This window comes from Malurus melanocephalus, unplaced genomic scaffold (assembly GCF_030028575.1).
Source record: "Malurus melanocephalus ecotype Western Australia unplaced genomic scaffold, MMel_1.1 scaffold_244, whole genome shotgun sequence".
In the NCBI taxonomy this organism is placed as follows: domain Eukaryota; kingdom Metazoa; phylum Chordata; class Aves; order Passeriformes; family Maluridae; genus Malurus; species Malurus melanocephalus.
Genome location: NW_026623476.1, coordinates 474,007 through 479,779, shown reverse-complemented (window position 1 = coordinate 479,779; position 5,773 = coordinate 474,007). Strand labels below are relative to the sequence as shown.

Below are 5,773 nucleotides of genomic sequence, written 5' to 3'. Positions count from 1 at the left end.
AGCCTTCTGCAAAGGGAGGACTTCAATCTTTTTTTTCTAAAACAGTAAAGCACGGATAACAAAAAGAATTGTCTTTTCTTACAAAGCTTCCTGGAATTTCCGGAGCACTGTTGGGATCTCAAGGTTTCGCCGTCTCCTGAACCAYTTCTCCACTATAACAACGGTGCAGTTGCACTTCTTGGCAAGGCCTTGGATCTCTGACTGCAAGAAATGCAACAGCCTGTTAGCAGTAGATGCAATCCTACATCATTTTCATTTCTTTTGTAGTTCAAAGGACAGCTTCCCACTGTTGCAAGGTGTTAATTTTAAAATATTACCAATATTAAATATGCATGGGGGGGAGTGGTTTTGAGTAACGCTCACAGAAACTCGGATTTTTATTTATATAAATAAAGAAGGCACAAAGTGAACAGATCCASAAACTGTTCTATTGTCTTTCTGGTGGCTTCTGAGACTTTCAGAGAAGCAACTTTTACTGTTAGATGAGAGGTTGGGTTGGAGAGGGAAGTGCCATGTATAAACGCTTGTGGACATTGCACCTACTATCTTACCTAATAATAAATAAGAATTTGTTTATATTTAAATAAGTCACACAWCAGAGCCCAGATGCCCTCAGCTGCCAGCCAGGCATACTGGTCCCCAAGCTGGACAGMTAAAGGAGGCAGCCTGAATCCTTCCCATGCTCTGATGAGCCTAAAAATGTTGTTCTTCCTTTCAGAAACCAAATGTCAAACTGYACTCTTGCAGAAGGAAGGAATGGAACTGAGACCAGGATAGTTGCCCAGGGAAAGAAGAGTTTGTGTGTGAACACCAATACCTCTTCTCCTGATGTTATCAGGCAAAAGACAGAACAGCAGGGTTAGGGATAGAATGTCAAGTTCCATTATCAATAATTATCAAAATCCCTCATTACTAGAAAGCACCTATTTGTTTTCAAAACCAACCTAGGAAAACTCTAATTGTTTGGGTACTGTAGTCGAGTAAGTGAACTTCCTGAGGCTGCACTCACAGCAAAATACCTGCTTCCCATCAAGAATCAAACTGCCTCATTTCTGGAGATGACAAGCATTGGCTAGTCTTTTGTCCTTGTTCAATCTTAAAAACAAACACAAGGTAATAGAAGGCTTGCTTTTCTTTCTCACATAAGCCAGGATTAAGCATGCAGCAACAAAACGGATCAAAAGGCTTCCATGCCAGCATTCRGATATTATTGCCTGCAATAAATATKATACTGCTTTCCAACAACAGACAYCAGCTGATGTTTTCTCCAGGCAGAATGAGTTAAAGATGGAACACTGATCTTCACTGGAAATGTTATTAACAGTCTAACCTAGAACCGCATGCCAGAAAATTAAACATCTTAAACGTATTTTCTGTTTCAGATGCCATATACCCTTGTCAGCAGAACAGCAACAAAAATCCAAAATTTAATTTTTTAATCCTTTTTTAAATTAAGTCATCTGTCAATCAGCTGGCACTCACCCCATGATGTCATTGCCGAGAGCTGATTGAAACAGTAAGAGTGGGATTTTCCAAAAGCAAAATGAATTTAAAAGAATGAGAGTCCTTACTTGGGATGGATGTTTTGAGCACTCCCGGAAATAACTCTCTAACACAGGATTAGGCTGTGGCTTCACACGTCTTACATTCTTTATACCCAAGGCTTTTGCTAGAGGTATAGCAATATATCTGAAAAGACATACCATKAAAAGCTTTAGAAATACAACACAGTTACAAGACCTTGGCTGTTCTCATGCCAGGATATGAAGAAAACAAATCTGATGCAATTTAATCTGCCATAGAACGTGCCAGTGCGCTGAGAAAAAGGGATATCCCTCTAGCTAATCCCAAGAGGGAACCAGAGCTTAGCAGCAGTTACACAAAGACCCAATGACTCCAGTTTGTGGCCATGAAATGCTATAAAACTGGAGGAAACATTCTGACTTTGGAGTCCATCAGAGGCATKTTGGAGTTAAGCAAGAACGGATGCTCTCCATGTGAGCTCAGGGATTACTACTGGGCTCCTTCCTGCCAGTGGCAGAGTCACTTGGCACGTTCTTCACTGGGCCACCACCACCCACGCTGGATCCAGCCCGTGGCACGCAGCCATTCCCCGAGACTGATGGATTCTCTTTCCCTTTTCCAACCCAAATCACTGCAGAGCGTGCCAAGGGTTTCTCCCTTTTTCTTGGGCAGGGTGCTGTGGAAAGCCCTGTCCCTGTGCTGATATCAGCCATTGATTCCTCGTTGCTCATAGCTCTCCTCAGGTTTGCTGCAGCCAGATGTGGGAGCTCATTACCCACAGCAGCCCTGTCCAAGAGCTCTGCAGTGAGATACATTTGGGCAAATGTTCACTAGGGAGATGCTGGGAATGSTTATGAACATATGATCCAAATTACTTTTGATTTCCAGCATGAATGATCTTATCTGCCTTCTGGTTTAAGTCTGTCCAACTTACGACATTCCAAATTTCCTCATTCTGTCCTGAAATAATTATAAAAACCTACTAATCACTTTTTTTAAGAGGAAAAAGAAAAGTAAAGCAAAAGAGGTACAAGTAAATAAGTCAAAACACTGCAAATCTTAATATAGTTGTAACTTTCTTCTGTGGAGCCAGCCTCTGCCTGCCCTCYAAGATTCCAGCTGTGGAAGCAATCCAGTTTTCAGGGCCGAAGTGAGGGAAAAAGGGAATCAGYTTAACTAGATCTGCATAAAATCTTCACACAAAACTTTGAGATCCCTCCAGTTTGCTTAGTTTGGCCACAGAGAGACACCTGGGATCTATCAGCCTCACACGAATGCTGCAAGATCAAATGAGAGGTTTGGGTGGGAGGACAAATATCTCCATCCTTCCACTGAATGAGAAAAGGAAACCCATATGATTTAGAATTAATTGTATCTCTAGTGAAAGGAGATAATTAGAAGTATCCAAATGGTGTTCTAGAAAAGCTAGATAGAAATATTTTCCTTCTGGATTGGACCACAGCCATATGTACCTAATAGTGAAAACATTTCCCAGTTTCTCACCTGCCATGTTATCTGYACTAGATCTTCCTATAAACCATTAACTAATCCTCCTTTATAAAACATAACATTGATCTAAAGATATCTTATTTTCAGCATTAATGAGGACYAACATTAGCATCAAATTGCATTCCTGTTTCTTACCTTTCACTGAAGAATCGGATGATCAGCARTACAAAAGCATATGGGATTGTGGCATATAACTGATGTGGTTTGGGAAACACAAGTCCATCACGGTCTACAAAATCTGCCCACGTGCAATTGATTGGCATCCAGATATTCTCCCACCAGAACCAGCTGTTGAGTGTCTTTAGTATGTAGGCCATGCTAAATAAATAGAGAATTAAATTTATTCCTCACGTATTAAAGAGAAAATGCATGAAAAACCTCATATTGAGCCTTGTTGTGTAAAGCCAGTAAAGTCAGTTTTCTCAGAGAAAAAAAAAAAAAGTCCTACAGGAAATTAAAACTCTCTTGGTTTACAGGAAGCAGGTGGGATTATAACCCAGCAGAAGATAAAATAATAGAGCCAGATTTGGATCTGCTATAAACCAATGCAGGGCCCTTGAAATCTGCACAGGGAGGCACCTGCTGTCTCATTTCAGTCACTCACACTGCACTGCTCTGTACCTGGTCAAATCTTCTGCAATACTCATGTATTATCTATCATATTAATACCAAAGAGAACTGATCTTCCTTAGGCTGCCTCTATAAATTAAATATAAGTGGGAGGAAGAGTGGAAAAGAAATAAGAAAGTCCAGGGAGTGACTTAATTCCATAGTAATGMGAAGATTTCACAGCTGAATTACTGCTGTTTAATATGCTAATGGAAATATACCCTGAATTTGCAAGCACCTGTGCATAGAAACAAGGAGGAAAAAGAAATACAGTGCATAGCAAGTCTTTTCTTGGAAATGTAGGAAATACCATGATTTAAACTGTGATCAAAACCTAAAATCAGTTCTGGAAGGAAAAGAAAAATTTCACTTTGACTGAAATATTTCATTCTTGTAAAAACCTCATTTTTAACCTTTGCATTCTACATTATATATTTAGAAATTRCTGTTCTCACTCATTCATTTGGGAGGACTTTACAGTACAAACATTTTATAAATCCTATAAAAATATCCTACATGGAAGAAAAATAGAAGTTACTATAACATTTTCCATAAGGCCAAAACAMGTAATTTTTCTATAATTTTTAGGAATAATAAATTCAAATAACTTTTTTCATACCAAAATTTTCCATAAACCAGGAAAACCATGAGGAAATAACTGACTCATTGAAACATAGCTTTGATGAGGAAACAGTTGAGCTGGGAGGATGATTTCAASCAAATCTGAAGATCTCACAGTGATATCTCTGTACAGGATCACGAGATAAGAGCAAATCATGCTGAGGTCAGGCAGCACTTCAGGCCTTTCCATGTTCTTCTATATCTGAGCAGGGAACACATGATTTTAGTCCTGGCTGCAGCATGATCAGGAGAACATCCCACTGGCATTCAGGATCCAGACACGGCTTTAATTAACACTGGAGCCCACGTTAATTAACAGCCAACAACCATTGCTGGTCCATGCCAGGCTGTTGCCACTGAGCTTGGAGCAGGTTTGGGAAATGATGACCTGYACCATCAAACTGAGCTGGGTTAACAGCCCTGCAGATGATTTACTGGCCAAGCACAGTAGTCAGAATTGAACTATTAATAACCCAGCCATTTAATCTTTTTAAATGCAGGAAGGGGACAGTAAAAACCTCCTGAATGAATCGTGYGTGTATAAGCAAATGCAAAAATAAAGGAGGGAGAAATCACAATTATTCCCGCACTGAGACTTTATATGCCAAGTTTCAGCCTAGAGCAATGTTTTACTGCTGAATTATAAACTCCTGGAAGTGGGGATTTATACCGGGGCTGCTAACAGACCCTAACCAGCAGCTTGCAGGCGCCATCCTAATGAAGCAGGGCTTTGAAACGTGACATTTTGGGTCAGACAGAAAGGCTCTCAGACAACAGAAGACCAGGGGAGAGCCTCGTTACACAGTTCTGCTTCCTGATATATCTATATTTTTTAACTAGACTGTGCACTGCAAACTATCACAAACTGTAACAAAAATAGGCCAGTCTGTTAGAGCACAGTAACAGGAGCACTCACAGTTGTGTTGTGGTGGGATTGGTAGGGACTGAACATGCACCCAAAACATTTAAACCTTAGAAAAGCCCAGTAGTGCATATTTTCTTATTGGATCCCTGGGATCTCATTAATTATGGTTTTCTTCCACACAYGGATGCCTCACCATATGATTACCTCTTAAAGTAGTTAATATAGCACTATTAAACTAAGCTTATAAGTACGGGCTTAATCTTAAAATATAAGGGAGCTCTGGGATTTGAGGTCTGCTCCAGAGTTCACATATTTCAGGAGAAATCTTTCCTCACAAACACCAAACAGATTCATCAAAAGGTGGGTTCTCTGAAACCCTTTTTTTTCTGTAATCCCTGTATTTGTACCAGAACTTGCCTGGCACCTGGGGTTAGGCCATGCCTAAGAACATTGTCTAGTGATTCTGAGAAAAACCAATGATGAGATTTCAAATCTGTCTGCAGCCTATTCTCGAGTTCCATTACCCTTAAATTGAATGTTTCCACTGCAGCAAATCAGRCCATTCCCAAGGAAATCTTGAAGATTTCCATCTTCCTATTAGCAGCAATGAAATAGTTGGGCTGTTTTCCTGTCTCCCTTCCTCTC

The 5,773-nt window shown here is 40.1% G+C and overlaps 1 protein-coding gene across 2 annotated transcripts in view; it reads right to left on the bottom strand.

Moving 5' to 3' along the window:
- Positions 1-3,290: 3,290 nt before the first annotated feature.
- LINS1 (lines homolog 1) overlaps positions 3,291-5,773 on the bottom strand; it is a 25,601-nt gene continuing 23,118 nt past the window's right edge. For both annotated transcript variants that reach the window (XM_057375297.1, XM_057375298.1), the window contains exon 9: positions 3,291-3,351. The gene's annotated coding sequence lies outside the window, so the exon portion shown is untranslated. The remainder of the gene's footprint in view (positions 3,352-5,773) is intronic.